Here is a 24,237-nt window from a genome sequence, read left to right on the forward strand (position 1 = left end):
CTTCCCGCTGGTACTCAAGCCCAATGTCAGATCCTGGCTCATGCACTTGCCGGACAACTCCATATCCTCCTGGGCTGACCTCTGCCATCAGTTTGTCGGCGCCTTTACAGGCGGCCACAAGCCTCACGGCCAAGAGAGCGACCTTCATCTGCTCGCCCAGAAGGAAGGAGAGCCCCTGCACAAGTACATCCAAAGATTCAGCCGCGTACAGCACAACATCCCAGATGTCCACCCTGCCGCTGTAATCAGCGCGTTCCATCAGAACATGCAAAACCGCAGGATGCGGGAGGAGATGGCGATGTGCAAGATCAGGGACGTCAGTGAGCTATATGCCCTGGCCGACAAGTGTGCGCGTGCTGAGGAAGGGAGGAAACTCCCCGGAGAGAATACAGGATCAGGAGGATCTGATAGTGAGGATGCTGCCCCGGCAAAGAAAAACCGGCGACAGAACAACAGGAAGAAGAAAGGCAAAGATGTGCTAGTCGTTGAGCAATTCGGCAAGCAAGTCAAAGCTGGTAGCTCCGGCAAGGAGATTGCCGCAGGCACCAACAACCAGGCTGTGGCGGTCGCCGACAAGCAGGACGGCACCAACAGGCAGTACTGCAAGATCCACCGGACCAAGGGCCATGACCTCCAGAGCTGCAAGAAAGTCGAGCAGCTTGTCAAGCAGCAGAAGGCTGAATACGAGCGGCGCGACAAGGAGAAGGGCCAGGAAGGTGCTGGAGGAGCCGGCAAGAAACGCCCCGGCCGAGGAGGACGCCGTGGCAAGGCCAAGCAGCGGCAAGGAGACAGACCTCCCCGCGGCCGCGACAAGGATGAAGATGACGACGACGATGAAGATATGGATGATGGCGAGACCGATGAGCAGGAGTTTCAGAAAGCCACAGAGGTCCTGTGCGTTGACTGCGGTGCTTCTCTGCATACTTCACACCACCAGCTCAAGCAGTGGATGCGGGAAGTCAATGCGGCAGAACCACCCGTCAATTCACACAGGCCTCTAAAATGGTCCAGCACGCCTATCATCTTTGATATTGAGGACCACCCTGATCGCATAACTGCGGTCGGGTGCTTGCCGATGTTGGTTTCACCAACTATCCGCAACCTCAAGGTCACTAAGATGCTAGTTGACGGCGGGGCCGGCTTGAACCTGATCTCCTCTGCGATACTCCAGAAACTCCAGATCCCTGATAGCGAGCTCGAAGAGACCGGTACATTCCAAGGAATCAATCCGGGAAGGAGCAAGCCAAAGGGAAAGATCACGTTGCCGGTAACATTTGGCAACGAGTTAAACTTCAGGACTGAGAGGGTCACTTTTGACGTTGCTGACTTTCCATTGCCTTACAATGGGATACTCGGCCGTCCAGCGCTCGCCAAATTCATGGCAGCCTCTCACTATGCATACAACATGCTGAAGATGCCAGGCCCGATAAGTGTCATCTCTGTCCCTGGCGACAAGAAAGATGCTCTTATCTGCGCCGACAAGATCTACCGGGAAGCAGCAGCCGCAACAGATCATAGATCACTTGCCGTTGAAGCTCCCGGGGGGAAGAAGAAGACCAAGTCCGGCAAGAGTTCTGATGCCCACTCCGGCAAGCGCACCTCTGCGGAGTGCTGCGCTACCATCAAGGACGCACCATCGAGCTCCACCGACAAGTGTAAGAAGACAATGGTAGCTCCACCAGAGACCAAGAAGGTGTCCGCCAAGGAGGACGGCACTGGTGGTACCTTCACCATCAGTGCCACTCTCGACCCTAAATAGGAAAGCGCGCTCGTTGCTTTCCTGCGGGCGAACGTCGACGTGTTTGCATGGCAACCGTCTGACATCCCCGGTGTTCCCAGGAAAGTAATCGAGCACCATCTTGCCGTCTGTCCTCATGCACGGCCTGTCAAGCAGAAAGTCAGAAAACAGGCAGTGGAGCGCCAAGAATTCATCACTGAAGAAATCAAGAAGTCGGAAGCAGCAGGCCTTGTCAGAGGAGTGCTCCATCCTACGTGGTTGGCCAATCCTGTAGTCGTGCGCAAGGCAAACGGGAAATGGAGGCTTTGTATCGACTTTACCGATGTCAATAAAGCTTGTCCCAAAGACCCATTTCCCTTACCGCGCATTGACCAGATTGTTGACTCCACGGCCGGATGTGACTTGCTTTCATTTCTTGACGCATACTCAGGATACCATCAAATCTTCATGGCAGAAGAGGATGAGGAGAAGACCGCATTCATCACTCCATGTGGCACATACTGTTTCGTGCGGATGCCTTTCAGATTAAAGAATGCTGGTTCAACATTTGCAAGAGTAGTCCATGATGCTTTTGAGCCATAAATGCACGGAAATGTGGAAGCCTACATGGATGACATAGTGGTCAAGAGCAAGGACAAGGCAACTCTGATCCAAGATTTAGACGAAACCTTTGCAAATCTGCGCAAGATCAACCTCAAGCTTAACCCCAAGAAGTGTGTGTTTGGAGTCCCCTCCGGCAAGCTTCTCGGGTTCTTCGTGTCTCAGCGGGGAATTGAAGCCAATCCCGACAAGATCAAGGCCATTGAGCAGATTGAAGTACCAAAGCGCGTCAAGGATGTACGAAGACTTGCCGGTTGCGTGGCTGCTCTTTGCAGGTTTATCTCTAGGTCTGCTGAGTGCGCCCTGCCATTTTTCAAAATATTGAAAAAGGCAGGTCCAATGAAATGGACTCCGAAAGCGAAGGCTGCGCTGCAGGACTTGAAGAGATACTTGTCCTCCACTCCAACACTTGTCGCACCTAAGCCACAAGAGAAGTTGCTGCTGTATATAGCGGCAACCAATCAAGTGGTTAGTGCCGCGTTAGTAGCGGAGAGGGAAGCGGATGATGAGCCAACAACCACGGCAAGTGCATCCAGCGACAAGCAAGGGACTTCACCGGCAAGCTCTGGTCCCGACAAAGATGGATCTGCGCAAACACGTGAAGAGATGCAGAAGAGAATGGTGCAGCGCCCAGTTTACTTTGTCAGTTCCCTTCTGCAGGGGCTAGGTCAAGGTACTCTGGTGTGCAGAAATTGCTTTTCGGCCTTCTCATGGCCTCGAGAAAGCTGCGCCATTACTTCCAAGCACATGAGATCACAGTCGTCACTCGCTTTCCGCTGAAGAGGATACTGCAAAACTCAGAAGCAACATGCAGGATTGTCGAGTGGGCACTGGAACTGTCAAGCTTTGGCCTCAAGTTTGAAAGCACTTCAACTATCCAAAGCAGAGCACTGGCAGAGTTCATAGCAGAGTGGACGCCAATACCAGATGAAGAAATTCCAGAAATGAGCATCCCCGTCAAGGAAGCAAGCAAAGAGTGGCTGATGTACTTTGATGGTGCCTTCTCGCTGCAAGGCGCCGGTGCCGGCGTGCTACTTGTCGCACCCACTGGAGAGCACCTCAAGTACGTAATCCAGATGCACTTTCCCAAGGAGCAAGCAACAAACAATACTGCAGAGTATGAAGGTTTGCTTGCCGGTCTCAGGATCGCAGCAGACCTTGGGATCAAGAAGCTCATTGTCAGGGGTGACTCACAGCTTGTCGTCCGCCAAGTGAACAAGAACTATCAGAGTCCGTTGATGGAAGCTTACGTTGATGAAGTGAGAAAGCTAGAAGAGCACTTTGATGGCCTGCAGATGGAACATGTTCCAAGAGCTCAGAACGACATCGCCGATGGCCTATCGAAGTGCGCCGCACTTAAGTTACCTGTGGAACCAGGGATCTTTGTGCTCAAGCTGACTCAACCATCCGTAACACCATCAACTGGACAGAGCAAGAAGAGGAAGTTGATTTCTGGTGACTACTTTTCGGCAGAGCTCCCCGAAGCCGCCGCCAAGAAGGTCCCCAAGATCAACACCAAGGATGCTGAGGAGCAGTCTGCTCCGGCAAGCCTTAGGGTTTGTTCCGTTGAAGCAGACGCTCTCGACAAGTTTTGCTCCGGCAAGCTTGCCGGGGAACGTCAAGCTCCGGCTGAGCCGCAGGTTCTTGCCGTAGAAGCGGATGTTCTCGCAGCAGCAGATATGCCTTTAGTCCTTGTTGTCGAGCCGCAAGCTCCAACATGGGCACAACAGATTGTCTGTTTCCTTCAGACAGGAGAACTTCCCGAAGAACAAGAAGAAGCGGAAAGAGTAGCCCGGCAGTCAAGTATGTACCAGTTTGTCGACAACACACTGTACAGAAGAAGACTCAACGGTGTGAAATTGAAGTGTATTCAACGGGAAGAAGGACAAAAGCTGTTGGCAGAGATACATGGAGGCATATGTGGCCACCACATTGGCGCGAGAGCACTTGCCGGCAAAGCGTTCCGGCAAGGTTTCTTTTGGCCGACAGCCCTCCAGGATGCAACTGCACAAGTAACCAAGTGTGAAGCGTGCCAGTTCCATTCCAAGCAGATACACCAGCCAGCTCAAGCTCTCCAGACGATCCCTTTATCCTGGCCATTTTCGGTCTGGGGGCTCGACATCCTCGGCCCCTTTCCCCGAGCTGTCGGGGGCTTTGAGTACTTGTACGTTGCAATCGACAAGTTCACAAAGTGGCCGGAAGTGGAAGCAGTGAGGAAGGTGACAACACAGTCAGCAGTCAAGTTCTTCAGGTCAATTGTTTGCCATTTCGGGATCCCTAACAGGATCATCACCGACAACGGCACGCAATTCACGAGCCGCACCTTCATGCAGTACGTCCAAGATCTTGGCGCCAAGGTCTGCTTCGCTTCTGTTGCTCATCCGAGAAGCAACGGTCAAGCGGAGAGGGCGAATGCTGAAGTGCTGCGCGGGCTCAAGACCAGGACTTTCGATAGGCTGCACAAGTGCGGAAAGAACTGGATTGAGGAGCTGCCGGTGGTTCTTTGGTCGATCAGAACGACGCCAAATCGAGCCACTGGCCAGACACCTTTCGCTCTAGTCTATGGAGCGGAGGCAGTTCTCCCCACGGAACTCGTATACGGGTCACCTCGAGTGCTCGCTTATGATGAGCTTGAGCAAGAGCAGCTGCGACAAGATGACGCGCTGCTCCTTGAGGAGGACCGTCTTCAGGCTGCTGTATGAGCTGCTCGATACCAGCAAGCTTTGTGCCGCTACCATAGCCGCAAATTTCATGCCAGAAGTTTCGAGGAAGGCGACCTTGTTCTTTGGCACGTTCAGTCCGCCAAGAATTCCAACAAGTTGACGCCGAAGTGGGAAGGCCCTTACCGGGTGAAACGAGTCACTAGGCCTGGTGCTGTCCGCCTTGAGACCGAAGATGGAATTTCGGTGAGCAACTCCTGGAACATTGAGCATCTTCGTAAGTTTTACCCGTAGGGCGCGGTTGCCGGAACCCGTTCCGGCAACCACCTTTTGTACAAGTCTTGCCGATGTTGCATGTAATCCTTTGTACAAAGCCGGGCGCAGACCCCGTGCATAAGTAAAGCTCATGTGCTCCGCACATCTTGTCAATTTCATGCTTTCTATCTTATATTTACATGCGTTATCTGACACTTTGTGCAGCACCTATCCCCGGTAAGCAATAATGAGCCATGAGGCTCCATATCTTTATTTTCTCTTCTTTCTTTTTCTCGGAGAAAGGAAGGTTCCCTCGCCCACAAGTTTGCCGGGGGGGGGGGGGAGAGGAGAAGATAATGGTGTGGACCAAGCATCGCTCGAGGAGATTTCGCCTTACCGGGAAGCAAACGACAGAAAAGCTAAGTTGCCGAAGTTTGAGCAATCAGTTTTAAATTTTTTAAGTTATCTTCCTCGAACGACCGTGCTTTGTATGGAAAACCCGTGCGCGGAGGAACCAACTCGTAGCTAGTTGCGCCCTTACTTTGTTTCGAGCCCGCTCAACAACTTAAGTGAGCTGCGACTAGTTGCGACAAGGTTTCTTGTCGGTAGCGGCACTGCCAGCAGGCTGCTGATGTTCCGCACTCAGCGCTCGCGGCTAAGGTGCCTGCACCGACAAGTTCCCTAAAAGCGCAGGGCAAAAACATACAAAGGAAGGAATCAAGTAAAGGAAATAACATAGCAAATCTCTACCCAAAATAGATTTATATTACAAGATAGCTTGTCACAGTCCTAACAGATTGTTCTCATAACATGACTAGCAACGACAAGAAAAAGAGGAAACGGGCGGCCTAATCTACGCGATCGCCCTCGACCCTCTTGATCCCACTCACCTTGTCCACAATGGGTGCGACAAGGGCCTGGAGCGCCTCCAGATCAGCATCCGGCGGCAAGGACTTGAGGACGTTGGTGAGGTTGAGGCCTGGGTTGCGGAAGGCCACCTTCACCAACACCTTCTGAAGAGCTCCTGCACAGATCTTGCGCGACTCGTCGGCCAGCTGCTTTGGGATCTTCTCCCGGAGGCGCTGGAGGGCCGTCGCCACGCCTTTGAAGAACAGGCTGAGCTTGGCGCTGGGTTGGAGGTGCTCGTCGGAGGAGTACCCGAGATCCTCTATCCCTAGCTGCGCCAGCTCCCCGTCGATGGCTGCGACAAGATCCACAAGACCCTCGGTCCAGTGCTCCACGGTCTCCCGGAAAGCGTCATGGGCAGCAGCAGCATTCGCCATCAGCACCTCGTTGGCCTTGATCTTCTCCTTCAAGGCCACCTCCTGCTCCCTGGCGCCGTCCAACGTCTTGGTCAAAGTGGCCAGCTTAAACTCGAGATCCGCGTTGGAGTCCTTGGCGGCGCTAAGCTCTCGGCTCCTCTCGGCGAGACGACCCTGCAGCTCACCATGAGCAGCGGCGTCTTTCTCACGCTCACGCTTGAGCACAACAAGCTCCTCGCTACTCGCCTTGAGATCAGCCTCCAGCTGCGCCACCTTCGTCTCCAGCTCCTTCTTGGCGGCCTCGGCAGCTGCGGCAGCGTCCTTTGCTTCCTTGAGAGCCCCGCCAATTGCTTGCTCGCGCGCGGCAAGCTCCTCCTCGTGGCTGTCAAGGTTGACCTTGCACTGCGCCAACTCACCTTCCTGCGCAGACAGCTTCTCGGCAGCGAGCCGTTGCTGCTCCTCAACCTCAGCCTTGCCGAGGAGGAAGGCTTTCCGCTCCTCGGCGAGTTGCTCCCGCTCCTCTGCTAGGGATCGGAGAGCTTCCTGCCTCAGACCCCAGAGTTCCTCCGCGCGCTTCTCAATATCCACTCCCGCCTTCGCGACAAGCGCCTCTCGGGACGCCAGCTTGGCCTGTCGGGCGCGGTAGAGCGACAGCAGCTTCCGCAGCAGCCGCTCCTTCTCAGGCTCGTCGCTGCTGCTGCTTGGCGCGTCGACCAGCGCCAGCCCAGCGGAGGCGAGCACCTCTTCGTCAAAAGTTTCTCCTTCGATCGGCGCCCTAGAGCTCGACGCCCAGGGGAGCTTGATGAAGACGCCATCGCCGGCCTTCAGGTAGGCGCCGGGCTGGGGCTCTTCAGAGCCTGGCGCTGCAGCAGCGGCAGAGGGATCGGCGGTCGGTGCAGCGCCTGGCGCTCCTGCGGCCTCGGGGCCGTCAGTGCGATCGCCGGATTCCTCGCCAGCTTCTGCGGCGGCAGCCTTGGCGGCCTCTTCGCCAGCGGGATCATCAGCGCTGGCCTCTTCTTCGGTGGCAGCGTCGTCGTCTTTGTTGCCGCGTGCGTTCTCCTCGCCGGCGGCCTCGGTTTCCATCGGCTCCGTGGCAGGTGGATCTGATGACCGAAGAAGGGAGAGAAGTCAAGCGAATATTCAAGCAGAAAATCAGAAGAAGAAGAACCCAAGGGAAGTTCTTAAGCGAGAGGATTACCTGGATCTGCAGCCACGGTCTCCGCCACCTGGGGGTCGCTGGTGCTATCCCTTGCCGGAGAACTGTCCCTTGCCGGGGAGTTCTCCCTTGCCGGAGAACGCTCCCTTGCCGGGGAATCCTCCCTTGGCGGCGTAGTCGAAGCAGATGGCATTTCGGGAGCGGCTTCCGGGCCCTCCTGGTGAGGCTGCTCTGCTCCTACACAAACCAACAATCAGATATCAGCAAAGAAAGAGATACCATGCGCGCCTGACAGCAGGAAGTAAACTATGTACTTACGCTGGGGGCTGCGCTGGGGGCTGCTTTGGGGAAGAATTGCCGGGTCCGGCAAGGTGGTCTCAGGCGTGTCCCCTGTTGCCGCGGTAGGTTCATCCTCGATGACAATCACCGGGACCTTGGCTCTCTTCGCCGCTCTCTGGGCCAGAGTCCTGAAAAGGAATGAGTTCGGAGTAAAGCAAATCAAATACAAGACAAAACATCAAGAATTGAAGAATTACAAGTACATCGAAGGATCTTACTCTCCTTCTTCGTCGTCGGAGCTGAGCACGGAGAGATCGAAGTCCGGCTCGCCTCCGGAGCGACGAGGCGGAGGAGTAGGTTCCCTTGTCCGCTTGGCAGGAGCAGGCGCGGTGGACCGGGAAGACCCCGCTCCAGTTGCCGCAGCGGCGTGAGGTGCTCCCGCGGCAACAATGCTTGCCGCGGTCGAGCGCGTCGCGCACTGCGACGGCTGTTGACCCGTCTGCCGCCCCGCTACATCCCCGGCCTTGCGGAGACGCCTTCGTGCTGGAGCTGGGGGCTCAGCTTGCGGTGAGCTGGCTGAAGGTGTGGAGGAGGAGGAGCCGATCTGCAATGGGTCGCCCGCGCCCTCGGCGGGCTCGCTCGACTCAGATTCAGGCCCGACAAGTTCTTCCTCGCCGACAAGCTCTTCTCGCTCGGCAAGGCTTTCCGCCTCTGCTGCCTCCGCCTCCTCCAAGGTGAATCCAAATTCGCCCGCGGCAGCTGCTGCCGCCGCCTCCTCCAGCCTAGTGGCGATGCGCTGCATCTCCGCATCGGTGATGTCGCGGGTGAGGCTTTTCTGTTCATCGGGGCGGACCGGCACTTCTACCAAGCTGTCGAAGAACTCCTGCACGACATCGTGTGCAGGCTCTTGCCAAGTTGGAACAATTCCATGCGAATCGCACAGCGGCATCATTGCATGGATGTGGTCGAGCGAGGAATTGTTGCACAATCGGACGACACTCCTCGGCAACATGAAGGGATGTTGGGGATCGCGCTTGAACAGCTCCAGAAGCATCGCGTCCAGCTCCAAGACAGTGAAGTTGAAGTTGAGGCCCGGGCGCAGCCTCATGATATCCACCGAGTTCTGGAACTCCCAGGCGGGCCTCCTCCTCTCCTGGAGGGGGGCGATGCGGTGGCGAAGGAAATCTGCGCCAACGGCGCCTACGGTGAGCCCGGCAAGCCTGAGGCGCAAGATCCGGGTGAGGACAATCTTCAGCCTGTCATCTTCCGGGGCCACGTTGCTCCAATCGTTTCCGCGTACTATTGGGGTTTGGCGCCGGGCGGTGAATGGCTGCGGGTTCTCCTCGACGATCCAGCACCAATCTGCTCTCCACTCCTCCCACTTGCTGCGGAGCTCTCCCTCCAGAAAAGCTTCCTTCTTGCTGACTCTCGAGATCCAAGCGATTCCGCCGGCAAGGGGCTCCCCTCTCTCGACTCGGGCATAAAGAAGTGGCAGAAAAGAGCTACGTTTGGGTGGACTCTGACAAAGTTTTTGCAGAGATGTGCGAAAACTGCCATGGTCAGAACGGTGTTGGGGGTGAAGTCAAGGAGGCGGAACCCGTAGGTGTTCATGATATCACAGAAGAATTCAGAGAAGGGCGGGCAGAGCCCGCAGTAGAAGAACAACGCGAAGAATGGATACCCGTTCGGAGCCAGTCTCGAAGCGGCGGCTGAGAGTACCCTCGTGCGTGGATGCGCTTGCGTCTCCGTCGACCAAAAGAGGTAGTAGTACTCCCTCAGCTCCTTCGCGTCGAGCTGAGGGGGGAAGATGGCCCGCTCCTTTCGCAGCGCCGCGAGCCGCTGCGCCTCGGCTGACTTCACGCCCTTCCCCTTGTCGGCTTTCGGAGCCATGGCGGAGGTGGCGGGGGAGATCGGCGGCGTCGGTGGCGCTGGTGGCGATGGGGGGCAGAGCGCTGCTCTCTTTCGACTTTGGGAAGAAGGGGGGAGCGGCGGAGATTTCTGAGATTGGAGCAGTAACCGGCGAGGTGGGGGAACTGCCCCTGTTTCCCCTGCTTATAGAGGGAGGGGGCGGACGTTCCGCCCTTTCGAATAAAGAAACCACCCACGATCTCTCCCACGATGCCGCATTCGACGCGTGCCGTTGGGAAGGGCGCGGTGGATACGGAGTAAGATTTGGCGTAACCCAGGCCGCACGTGCCTGTGCCCTGTTTTGGGCCTAGCCCAACAGGCGCTCGGCACCGTGTGTGGCCCAGGCCCGGGGGCTCCTGTCGGTGTACTAGAGTAGGGGTACCCTAGTATCCCGAACTTGTGCAGGGCAGTTGCAGCACCCCGCGGCAAGGCTTGCCGGGCGACCGCCAAGATCCTCCGTGGCTCCTTTGAAGCCATTCAAGAACAAAGTATTCAAGCCAAGGAGACAAGGCCCCGGCAAGAGGAGCTTGCCGGGAAGGCCAACCAAGGCATCTCAAGGAACTTGCCGCGACGCGCCACGCCTCCCGGCAAGGCCCGGTGAGCGACAAGCTTCCGGGCTCGACAAGACAACGACCGCGGCAAGACGCTTGCCGCGGCAAGTAACCATCCTGTACCCGCGCTCCAGCACATCCACCAACGTGTCGCCCTGGGGCCTTTCCAGGCGCACGTGGCGAGAGGCTGTGCAGCCAACGGTGTGCGGTGGCAAGCGACGCTGACAAGATTACCATCATGGCGAATGGTGGCGTCCCCGACGGTCCTTTTCTGCACTGTTTGGGCGACACAGACGGGCATTTAATGCCTTTGTCCCCTGCCGTCAGGGTTAGGTAGGATACACTATACAGGTAGTTGTACCAACCGCAACTCCTTTTCCATTTTTACCCTTGTTTACGTTGCCACCTATCGGTGACCCCTTGAGCGTATAAAAGGAGGCCCATGCGCAACGTAGAGAGGGGTCGGCTGAGTTCGAAGCCAGAAAAACACTCACGCTCGGTCTCGTTAGCTGCTAGAGGGTACTGTAGCTCTCAGCGCTCCCGAGCAAGAACATAATACACTAAAACATGCAGCAGTAGGAGTGTTATCTCTCCGGAGAGCTCCGAAGCTGGGTAAACTGCTCGTGTGCTTCGCCTCGATCTGCTCTTCGTGCGATCTCCGCCCCCCGCCGAACCGAAAGGAGCTCGGTCCGCCGGTCCCATAGGTGTTCGTGGATCAGCTTCCCGGACAGACACCGAGAAAGATAGGGGCTTATAGTGTTGCCTCCCAACGTCTTACCTCAAGGGTAATGTCAACAATAATAGTTCATGCTAACTTACATCCAATTGGATATATATATCAAGATCTTTCCAACACGAGGTGCTTGCCAAAGGATAAAATGAAAAAGGGAAAGGTGAAGATCACCTTGACTCTTGCATAATGTAAAGACATAAAGTAAAAGATAGGCTCTTTGCAGAGGGAAGCAGAGGTTGTCATGTGCTTTTAGGGTTGTATGCACAAAATCTTAATGCAAAAGAACGTCACTTTATATTGCCACTTGTGATATGAACCTTTATTATGCAGTCCATCACTTTTATTACTTTCATATCACACGATCGTATAAAGCTTATTTTCTCTGCACTAATAAGTCATACATATTTAGAGAGCAATTTTTATTGCTTGCAACATGACAACTTACTTGAAGGATCTTACTCAATCGATAGGTAGGTATGGTGGACTCTCATGGCAAAACTGGGTTTAAGGATATTTGGAAGCACAAGTAGTATCTCTACTTGGTGCAAGGAATTTTGGCTAGCATGAGGGGGAAAGGCAAGCTCAACATGTTGGACGATCCATGATAATATACTTTAACTAAGATGTGAGAAAACATAACCCATTACGTTGTCTTCCTTGTCCAACATCAACTCTTTAGCATGTCATACTTAATGAGTGCTCACAATCATAAAAGATGTCCAAGATAGTATATTTATATGTGAAAACCTCTCTTTCTTTATTACTTCCTATTAATTGCAACGATGACCAAAACTATGTTTGCCAACTCTCAACAACTTTTAAGTATCATACCCTTTGTATGTGAAGTCATTACCATCCATAAGAACAATATGAACTCTCTTATACTTTTTATTCTTTCTATTTTCTCAAGATCATAGCAAGATAAAAAAGCCCTTGACTCAACACTAATCTTTATTATATATAGCTCACGAACTCGATTATATAGAGGGATGAAAAAGCAAAACTCAAACTAAATCATAACGAAACTTTATTCTACTAGATCAAGATATTACTAAAAGGATCGAACTAAGTAAAACGGTAAAGATGGGAGCGCGATGGTGATATGATACCAGGGCAACTCCGCCAAGCTTGACAGTTGCCAAGGGGAGTGCCCATAACCATGTGATTATGTCCTCGGAGGTGGTGAAGAAGGAGTTGTTGATGATGTAGGCTTGTCATCCGTCTTCCAAGGCATAGGCTCACCATCATAGAAGGATGATTGAGTCTCTATATTCATACTCACAGTTTTGGTTTTGCAGGTCATAGATCTGGGCTTGGAGGTGCTCGATTTTCTCACGAAGCTTGAAGATGGTCTCCCCAATGTTTTTGGTGTCCAGCTTGTGGTTGTTGGTGAACTCCGCGATCATCATCTGGTTGGCGTTAAGTCCGCGCTCCACCATCCCTTGGCACTTGAAAACTTGCTGTTCCATCGCTTCGAGCTTTGTCTCCATGCTTCCGGTACACCTTGGTCCCTCCGCATTACGGATGTGCAGCACCCCCTCACGCATCTCAATGGTTTGAGGGTGTTGCAGCACCTCCGTGAGATAGGGGTTGATAACCCTCTCGAAAAGCTTGTCCTTGGGAGCGCTTGGAGACGTCATGGTGCTCTAGATCTGTCAGAAAAACAACTCGAAATGAAAACAGAAGATTTTTGCGTGATACGGTGGTCAAAACCTTCGGGAGGTTATATACTGATTTTTTACTGACCAAAAGAAGTATCATGCAAGAAAACAGAGTCCAGAAGGCACACGAGGTGCCCACGAGGCAGGGGGCGCGACAGTTAAGGTGGGCGCGCCCTCCACCCTCGTGGACGCCTCGTGTCCTTCCCGGACTAATTATTTTTCCTATTTTCTTAAATATTCCAAAACAGAGAAAAATTGCCATTAGAACTGTTTTGGAGTCGGTTTACTTACCGTACCACATATCTATTCCTTTTCGAAGTCTGAAACATTCTGGAAAGTGTCTCTTATGTATTCCTCCAGGGTTACGGTTTCAATAATATTAGTTTCAACATTTATTGGGTTACCTGAGATATAGTGTTTGATTCTTTGACCGTTCACCACCCTCGGACTTGTGCCTTCGAAGTTGTTGATTTTTATGGCACGGGAATGATAGACCTCCTCGATAACGTAAGGGCCTTCCCATTTAGAGAGAAGTTTTCCTGCAAAAAATCTTAAATGAGAGTTGAATAGCAACACATAATCACCTATGTTAAACTCATAGTTTTGTATCCTTTTGTCATGCCATCTTTTAACTTTTTCTTTGAACAGCTTGGCATTCTCATAGGCTTGGGTTCTCCATTCATCAAGTGAGCTAATGTCAAATAACTCTTCTCTCCGGCAAGTTTGAAATCATAATTGAGCTCTTTAATGGCCCAAATATGTCTTATGTTCAAGTTCGAGAGGTAAGTGACATGCTTTTCCGTAAACCATTTTATATGGAGACATACCCATAGGATTTTTATATGCAGTTCTATAGGCCCATAATGCATCATCAAGTTTCTTGGACTAATTCTTTCTAGATCTATTAACAGTCTTTTGCAAAATTAATTTGAGCTCTCTATTACTCAATTCTACTTGACCACTAGACTGTGGGTGATAAGGGGATGCAATTATATGATTAATGTCATACTTAGCAAGCATTTTACGGAAAGCACCATGAATAAAATGTGAACCACCATCAGTCATGAGATATCTAGGGACTCCAAACCTCAGAAAAATAACTTCTTTAAGCATCTTAATCGAGGTGTTATGATCAGCGCTACTAGTTGGAATAGCTTCTACCCACTTAGTAACGTAATCAACAGCAACTAAAATATGTGTATATACATTAGAGGCAGGAAAAGGTCCCATATAATCAAAGCTCCGAACATCAAATGGTTCAATAACAAGAGAATAATTCATAGGAATTTCTTGACGCCTACTAATATTACCAATTATTTGACATTCATCACAAGACAAGACAAACTTACGGGCATCTTTGAAAAGAGTAGGCCAATAAAAACCGGATTGCAATACCTTATGTGCAGTTCTATCTCCAGCGTGGTGTCCTCCATATGGTTCGGAGTGACACTTGCGTAGGATCTGTTCCTGTTCATGCTCAGGTACACAACATCTAATAACACCATCTACTCCTTCTTTATAAAGGTATGGGTCATCCCAGAAGTAATGTCTTAAATCATAAAAGAACTTGTTCTTTTGCTGGTATGTGAAACTAGGTGGTATAAATTTGGCAACAATGTAATTAGCATAATCAGCATACCATGGAGCAGTACGAGAAGCATTAATGTCTGCTAATTGTTCATCAGGAAAGCTATCATCAATAGGTAGTGGGTCATCAAGAACATTCTCTAACTTAGACAAGTTGTTTGCAACGGGGTTCTCAACTCCCTTTCTATCAATAATATGCAAATCAAACTCTTTGAGCAAGAGAACCCATCAAATAAGTCTAGGCTTAGCATCTTTCTTTTCCATAAGATATTTAATAGCAGCATGATCAGTGTGAACAGTAACTTTAGAATCAATAATATAAGGTCTGAACTTATCACAAGCAAATACAACTGCTAAGAATTCTTTTTTAGTGGTAGCATAATTTCTCTGGGCAGTATCAAGAGTTTTACTAGCATACTGGATAACATTTAATTTCTTATCAACTCTTTGCCCTAGAACAGCACCTACAGCATAATCACTAGCACCACACATAATTTCAAAAGGGTAAATTCTAATCAGGTGGTTGAACAATAGGTGCAGTGATCAAAGCTTTCTTAAGTATTTCAAATGCTTCTACACAATCATTATCAAATAAAAAAGGAATATCTTTTGGCAATAGATTAGTCAGAGGCCTAGAGATTTTAGAAAAGTCCTTAATGAACCTCCTATAAAAACCGGCATGACCAAGGAAACTTCTTATACCTTTAATGTCCTTGGGACACGACATCTTTTCAATAGCATCAACTTTAGCTTTATCAACTTCAATACCTCTTTCAGAAATTTTATGCCCCAAGACAATGCCTTCATTAACCATAAAGTGGCACTTTTCCCAATTCAAGACGAGACTAGTGTCTTCACATCTCTCAAGGAGCTTCAATATCTCCTTTCTTACCACTTCTTTCATCTTAGGATTTAACCGTCGTTGATGATCTTTAACTGGTTTGGAGCCTTCGTCCAATTTAATTTTGTGTTGGCATAGAGTGGGACTAATACCCTTAAGATCATCAAGAGTATATCCAATAGCAGCATGGTGCTTCTTCAGAGTTTTCAATAATCTTTCCTCTTCCTGCTCTGAAAGGTTAGCACTAATAATAACAGGATATATCTTCTTTTCATCAAGATAAGCATATTTAAGATTATCAGGTAAAGGTTTGAGCTCAAACAAGAGATCACCCTTGGGTGGAGGGGGATCCCCTAGGATTTCAACAGGAAAGTTGTGTTTCAGAATAGGACCCTGTTGAAAGAATACTTCATCTATCTCCCTTCTTTCATTCATAAACATATCATTTTCATGGTCTAGCAAATATTGTTCTAAAGGATCGGTAGGAGGCACGGCAATAGAAGCAAGACCAATAATTTCATCTTTACTAGGAAATTCTTTATCATGGGGTTGCCTACGAAATTTGGCAAAGTTAAACTCATGTTTCATGTCCCCCAAGCCAATAGTAACAATATCCTTTTTGCAATCAATCCTAGCATTGATAGTATTCAAGAAGGGTCTACCGAATATAATGGGACAAAAGCTACCTTGTGGTGAAGCAAGAACAAGAAAATCAGTAGGATATTTAATTTTCCCACACAAGACTTCAACATCTCTAACAATCCCCATCGGTGAAATAGTATCTCTATTTGCCAGTTTAATAGTAACATCAATACCTTCTAACTCAGCGGGTGCAATATCATGCATAATTTTTTCATATAAGGAAATAGGTATTGCGCTGGCACTAGCACCCATATCACATAAGCCATGATAACAATGATCTCCTATTTTAATAGAAATAGCAGGCATGCCTACAACAGGTCTATGTATCTTAGCATTAGGTTTAGCAATATTAGCAGCTTCCTCACAGAAGTAAATAACATGCCCATCAATATTATCAGCCAAGAGATCTTTAACCATAGCAATACTAGGTTCAACTTTAATTTGCTCAGGAGGTGTATATGTTCTAGTATTACTCTTACGAACCACAGTTGAAGCTTTAGCACGATCCTTTATCCTATCAGGGAAAGGTGGTTTCTCAACATAAGTAGTAGGAACAATAGGATCATTATAAGTGATAGTCTTTTATTCAACTATAACAGGTGCAACTACTTTTACTTTAATGGGAGGATTATATTTAAACCACTTCTCCTTAGGGAGATCAACGTGAGTAGCAAAAGATTCACATAAAGAAGCTACTATCTTAGAGTCAAGTCCATATTTAGTGCTAAATCCACGAAAAGCATCGATATCCATAAAAGACTTAACACAATCAAACTTAGGTGTCATACCTGACTCCTTACCATCGTCGGAACCCCAATCTTCAGAGTTGCGTTTAATTCTTTCCAATAAGTCCCACTTGAATTCAATAGTCTTCAGCATATAAGAACCAACACAGGAAGTATCGAGCATGGTGCGATCATTGAGAGAAAGCTGAGCATAATTTTTTTGAATAATCATATCTCTTGAGAGCTCATGATTGGGGCATGAATATAACATTGACTTAAGTCTCCCCCAAGATTGAGCGATACTTTCTCCTTCGCGAGGCCAAAAATTATATATATAATTACGATCACAAGATCCTGGTGGAATTCCAATTTCAATCATTTATAGTCCCAAGATCATGTATCATCACATAGCCTATACTATGTCAATGCATCTCCCTTAAAAGATAAAGGGAAGTCCTTCATGTTAACAACATCATCGGGTATACCTGCAAGCTTAAATAATCCACAAACTTCATCCACATAGATAAGGTGTAAATCGGGATGCAATGTTCCATCTCCTGCAAAGGGATTAGCTAGCAGTTTCTGTATCATACCCGAAGGAATTTCAAAGTAAACATTTTCAGTAGGTTTAGTAGGTTGAGGAGCAACTCTTTGCTCTACTGGTCGGGGCGAAGATGCCCCGAACAAGCCCCTCAAAGGATTAGTTTCCATTGTAACAAGTGACAGTAAATTTCAGCACACTATATAAATGTTTCCTTACCAAGTTCCACTCACCAAAGGCGCTTCACTCCCCGACAACAGCGCCAGAAAAGAGTCTTGATGACCCACAAGTATAGGGGATCTATCTTAGTCCTTTCGATAAGTAAGAGTGTCGAACCCAACGAGGAGCAGAAGGAAATGACAAGCGGTTTTCAGTAAGGTATTCTCTACAAGCACTGAAATTGTAGGTAACATATAGTTTTGTGATAAGATAATTTGTAACGGGTAACAAGCAATGAAAGTAAATAAAGTGCAGCAAGGTGGCCCAATCTTTTTGTAGCAAAGGACAAGCTTGGACAATTTCTTATAATGAGAAAAGCTCTCCCGAGGACACATGGGAATTATCGTCAAGCTAGTTTTCATCACGCTCATATGTTTCACGTTCATTACTTTGATAATTTGATATGTGGGTGGACCGGTGCTTGTGTGCTATCCTTTATTGGAGAAGCATCCCACTTATGATTAACCCCTATTGCAAGCATCGGCAACTACAAAATAAGTATTAAGGTAAACCTAACCATAGCATGAAACTAGTGGATCCAAATCAGCCCCTTATGAAGCAACATATAAACTAGGGTTTAAGCTTCTGTCACTCTAGCAACCTATCATCTACTTATTACTTCCCAATGCCTTCCTATAGGCCCAAATAATGGTGAAGTGTCATGTAGTCGACGTTCACATAACACCACTAGAGGAAATACAACATACATCTCATCAAAATATCGAACGAATACCAAATTCACATGACTACTAATAGCAAGACTTCACCCATGTCCTCAGGAATAAATGTAACTACTCACAGAGCATATTCATGTTCATAATCAGAGGGGTATTAATATGCATTAAGGATCTGAACATATGATCTTCCACCAAATAAACCAATTAGCATCAACTACAAGGAGTAATCAACACTACTAGCAACAGGTTTGGGTACAAAGATTGGATACAAGAGATGAACTAGGGTTTGAGAGGAGATGGTGCTGGTGAAGATGTTGATGGAGAATGACCCCCTCCCGATGAGAGGATCATTGGTGATGACGATGGTGATGATTTCCCCTCCCGGAGGGAAGCTTCCCCGGCAGAATAGCTCCGCCGGAGCCCTAGATTGGTTCCGCCAAGGTTCCTCCTCGTGGCGGTGGAGTTTCGTCCCGAAAGCTTGCTTATGATTTTTTCCAGGGTAAAAGACTTCATATAGCAGAAGATGGGCGTAGGAGGGCCACCAGGGGGTCCACGAGGCAGGGGGCGCGCCCAGTAGGGGTGGATGCGCCCTCACCCTCGTGGCCAGGGTGTGGGCCCCCTCTGGTACTTCTTTTGCTCAATAATTCTTATTAATTCCAAAAATGACTTTCATGGAGTTTCAGGACTTTTGGAGCTATGCAGAATAGGTTTCCAATATTTGCTCCTTTTCCAGCCAGAATCCCAGCTGCCGGCATTCTCCCTCTTCATGATAAACCTTGTAAAATAAGAGAGAATAGCCATAAGTATTGTGACATAACGTGTAATAATAGCCCATAATGGAATAAATATTGATATAAAAGCATGATGCAAAATGGACGTATCAAGATGCTCCATAAGCGCAAATGCACAAGTCCCAACAAGCCCTACTTCACGCCAAGTCCAAGCTTCATGAGCGAAAGAGAAGACCGCGAGACGAGCACCACCAAGACAGAGCTACGGCTACCACCACCACTTCGGCATCTTCGCCAAGTGCTATCAAGGCATCTTCGCCTTTGGATGTACGACATCTTCGCCTACTTCCCATGAGTACGCCTACAATGACTTCATCAAGTCCAAGGCGACCACCTACAAGCAAGGGCGACACTTCCATATTCGGAATCCCCTCAAGGAAGATGGCCGAGCATGGGAAAATCCCTTCGGTCATGGAGACGAGCTATGAGGTGCCACATCATATGGGCCTCCCACACCAAGACGGTGACAAGAAGGTCGAGCAAGGGCCATCCCCTTCGACCATGACAATAGGAGTTGAGCATGGAGACATTTCCACCTACATCTCTCCGACACCCACATATGTCGAGATGCCCCATTTGCCATGTGAGGAGAGCCACTACCACATGAGTGAGATGAGTGACTCCACCATACGTGACATTGAGAGCATTTCCTATGAGAGGATGAGTGTGACCACCACTAGCCCCACACATGAGAGCATGCCACACATCCTATGTGAGGTTGAGAGCCATTTGAGTGAATCCACCAACCATATGAGTGAGAGCACCCTTGAGGGAGTGAGTAAGCCACAACACTTAGCGAGTAAGGTAGTTGACACGGCATGTGAGGCCACTATGAATTTTAACGACTTAATCTCTCCTAGTGTGTTTTCTTCTTTGGTGCTAGGTCTCCTACATGACGACATGCCTATCCTCGACGAGTCCATCCTTACGCGATGATGGCCATGGTGGACAATGTTGCACCCCCCCACATGGTTCCATCAAGATGAAGATGACAACGAGTGGATCTTCAACACCTCACCTACAACACATGAGCGATGCTCTAAAGGTAACATAGATGATGGTGCTTCTCTTGTCCCACTAGTGGACTCTCTTGACATCGATTGCTCCCATGATGTTGACCCACCTATTCCCATGCTTCATGCTAGTGAGACTTCTTAATGCTTTGACTTACCTATTTATGATGAATATGATGATGAGCATGTTGAGTTGCCTAGTTGTGATGCTATGCTTCATAGGATATCATGTGAAAATTCTATTGGTCACTTCATGTTTGATAATCCTTTAAGCTTGTCATATATATGCTATGAGTGAGATCTCCCATATTGCATCTTTCCAATCTCATCATAGTAACTATGCATGCCCCATTAAAATAAATCCTATTTGCACTTATGGCATAGATGACAAGATGATGGTCATTGTCTTTTGTTTTTCTTGTGATGATATTGCCATGCTTTCTTTACATGATTTGCGCAATTCATCTACTATGCCATGCCGTGATCAAATTGTTCCAAATATGCATTGTTTTGGATGTTGTCAATATTTTCCATGTGATGTTTCCATTAATGCTCATGAGGAGAACCCCATAGTTTCCTCATACATATTAGGAGGTTTTGATGCATTCCATACTTTGCATGATTCCCATAATTGTGTGCACCATATGCATTCCATGAATAACAATGCTCTAGTTATTTCTCATGATGCGTTACATCCTTTGAGTCTCCATTATGTCATACATAATAACAAACCTCTCATGATGGATGACATGTTTCTATATCACGCATCTCATTTATTTGAGCATTTGATATTTTGTGCTAACCGACACATGCACGTGCGCATCATGATGGATGATGTGTACATATACCACGCACACACAATTTTTCCTTTGCCTTTGTTTTGTGTAGGTACTCATGTATACTCGTCAACCTCTCAATCCGAAGAGTTGACAAAACGAGCTCTTGAGAGCAACGATGCTTTGGGCTCACGTGAATTGTCCTTACCAGCGGTCCCTTCGCGCAAGGACTATGCACATCTCTTTTACTTGGCTCTCACATAGCTATGGGCTATATATCACTTGTCCCTTTATGCCCATACTATCGTGTTCAATTTGCATGTTATGCCTCTTTACATGATTTTGCCATGCAATTGTGACCCTTGCTTGCATCTACCCATGCTTCACCATTATGATACTCCTATGTGTATTTGCATGCTTGGTGGAGATCCTTGTTACTATTGCCATGTTTATCATGTGCTTCATGCTATTGATGCTTGTTGTGTTGGGAGAGTCATGATGTACCATTGCTATTTACATATGGTCTCTCACCAATACATTCATGCTATTCTTCTCATTTCTTGCTTTCATGCTTGTGCTATGTCTTGTGAATTATTCATGCCCACTATTTGCACACATGACATGCTTGCCATGATTCCTTCTAGTATGTTGCATCTTCGCACTACTAGCATGCTTGACTTGATCTCTATGATTGCTTGCTATGTTGCATCACCCATGTTCCACTCTTACAAGCTTTCTTGGGTTGATGACATATATGTTGATGCCTCTCACTTGATTTGTCTTGATCATTGTCTCTTGTGTCCATTAGTTGCCTCTTTCATATCCACTTGTATTGAGTGCAACCATACTATGCTTATTGATCTTGGAGACTTTGACATATTACTTGTGATGCATGCTTGTTTGATTGAGCCTCTTGTATTTGGTTGTTCTTGCATCATATGCCTCCATACTATGAAATGCTCCCTTGTCCTTTCTTACGATGAGCATGATGCATACACTTGTTGGATATCTTACCACACGAATCATAGGTTTTGCACTTCTGCTAACCTCATTTGTTTTTCCAAGTGTTTGTCATGTTCTTTCATTTTGGAGGATTCACAAGGCGGTGTCGTTATGCGACAACTTGGTCATGCGAAGGCATACATGATGTGCAACTCCAACATCTTCGGGAACATTATTGAGGTGAACTCCTTCTCTTTGAGCCCTCCTCAAATACACATATTGGATGGGTCACTCTTTCATTGTTGTTTCCTTCTTGTTGTCTACATGTTACATCTATTGGACGGAGGAGCGACATCGGAGATTGGCTCTATGGAACTTCACATTGAGGAGCGCTCGCACTTATTGGATGCACCTTTGAACCTCCACTCTTGCCACGACGTCGAGCATTGGTACACCAACACCTCCATATTTGTTGATTGTGCTCATACATGTCATGCTCGATGGACATATCATACTCACCACAAGTTTGCACCCCATGCATGGATTGACTCACATTATGATTGCCTTGTTGCATCTTGTATTCCCATGTCATCCATGATATATGTGCTTGTTCACTTCCTTAGCAATTTTGTTGTGATCTTCCTTGATGGCATATTCATACATCATGATCATATTGCCCATCATCAATTGCATGACAACATAATCACATTGAGCACCAATTACCATGTTCATGCTCTTAATAAACCATCCCATTATGACATCATTTTGCACAGTGGTCGCATTAATCACATTCACCACACCTTTGTGCATACGACAAATGAATTTGCTCACATGAATGCTTTGCATATCATTCTCTATCATCTTGATAAGCTTCATGTGCTTTGTCACGCATTATCCCTTCGCACGGACTCACACTTAATTGATGGACATTTTGTGTGCGCTAACCAAAGTATTTCCAAGTGTCGCTTGTGTTTGCTCATTTTGCATGTACCACATACCAAAGACACCTTGGAGTACTTGGATTGCGTCATGCCTTCAACTCCGTCCAACTACAAGTTTGGCCACGACAACCGTTTCCATGGTGATGAGGATCACGATCCGAGGTCGGATCTTTCCCAGGGGGGGGGGGAGATCATGCGGAGCATCCGATGATTATCCCCATGTACAGTATGACTACTCCCCAAGCCCCAAGTGAACATACGATGAGACCTCTAACATACGCCATTGGACACAAGGTGAACCCGTTCCTAAATGCTTCCCATTTCCACTTGTGCGAGACATGGTTGCTACCTAATGCAAATACACTATGTATGCTCAGGAACCAAGGAGACAACCATGGGGATGCTCGCAGCATAGGACAAGTCCACAGGAAGCAGATCAAGAAGTGCCTCAAGTGGAGTCGCTGCGGAGCTACAGCGGCCGGACATCCGGCAGGAGCCCGGACATCCGGCGCCACCAACCAGAAGAAGACCAGAGAGAGACGGACACCAGACGACTCTATAGCGGCCGGACATCCGGCCGACCCCCGGACATCCGGCACCCCGCGATGGGCCGGATATCCGGCACCTGCCCAGAAATCCGGCGCAGGATATCTAGAGAGCACCAGGACCGACTCCACCAGCCCAGACATTCGGCCCACTAGCCAGGACATCCGGTGTCTCGGGAAGGCCCAGACATCCGGCCCGACGCTCGGACATCCGCCCCCCTGCCTGCGTGCAATGCATCTGGGCCAAGGCCCATGTACCCCTTTGTCCCTTAGACTATATATACTCCCCCACCTCATTCTAGTTAGGGTTAGTGTCGGTGTCAAAACCGGCGGATCTCGGGTAGGGGGTCCCGAACTATGCGTCTAGGCGGATGGTAACAGGAGACAAGGGACACGATGTTTTACCCAGGTTCGGGCCCTCTTGATGGAGGTAAAACCCTACGTCCTGCTTGATTGATATTGATGATGTGGGTATTACAAGAGTAGATCTACCACGAGATCAAGGAGGCTAAACCCTAGAAGCTAGCCTATGGTATGATTGTTGTTCGTCCTACGGACTAAAACCATCCGGTTTATATAGACACCGGAGAGGGCTAGGGTTACACAGAGTCGGTTACAATGGTAGGAGATCTACATATCCGTATCGCCAAGCTTGCCTTCCACGCCAAGGAAAGTCCCATCCGGACATGGGACGAAGTCTTCAATCTTGTATCTTCATAGTCTTGGAGTCCGGCCGATGATGATAGTTCGGCTATCCGGACACCCCCTAGTCCAGGACTCCCTCAGTAGCCCCTGAACCAGGCTTCAATGACGACGAGTCCGGCACGCATATTGTCTTCGGCATTGCAAGGCGGGTTCCTCCTCCGAATAATTTATAGAAGATTGCGAACACCAGGATAGTGTCCGGCTCTGCAAAATAAATTCCACATACCACCGTAGAGAGAATAATATTTACACAAGTTCAATCTGCTGACGTATTTTGTGGCATGACGTCACGCCACAACCAAGCCTTTACTCGAATCGTTTTTATTATACCACCTCCGTGCGTTTAGCAAAGAGGTTTCCTTGGCACGTCTTGTCGAAGCAGAGATCGTGTTCCCCTTATTTCGGGATTCTCATTAATACGAACGTGGGTAACCCAACCGCGCCCGTTGCCACGCCCCCTCCATCGAAGGCAGGTTCCAAACGGTCACG

This window comes from Triticum dicoccoides, chromosome 7B, assembly GCF_002162155.2.
Source record: "Triticum dicoccoides isolate Atlit2015 ecotype Zavitan chromosome 7B, WEW_v2.0, whole genome shotgun sequence".
Lineage (NCBI taxonomy): Eukaryota > Viridiplantae > Streptophyta > Magnoliopsida > Poales > Poaceae > Triticum > Triticum dicoccoides.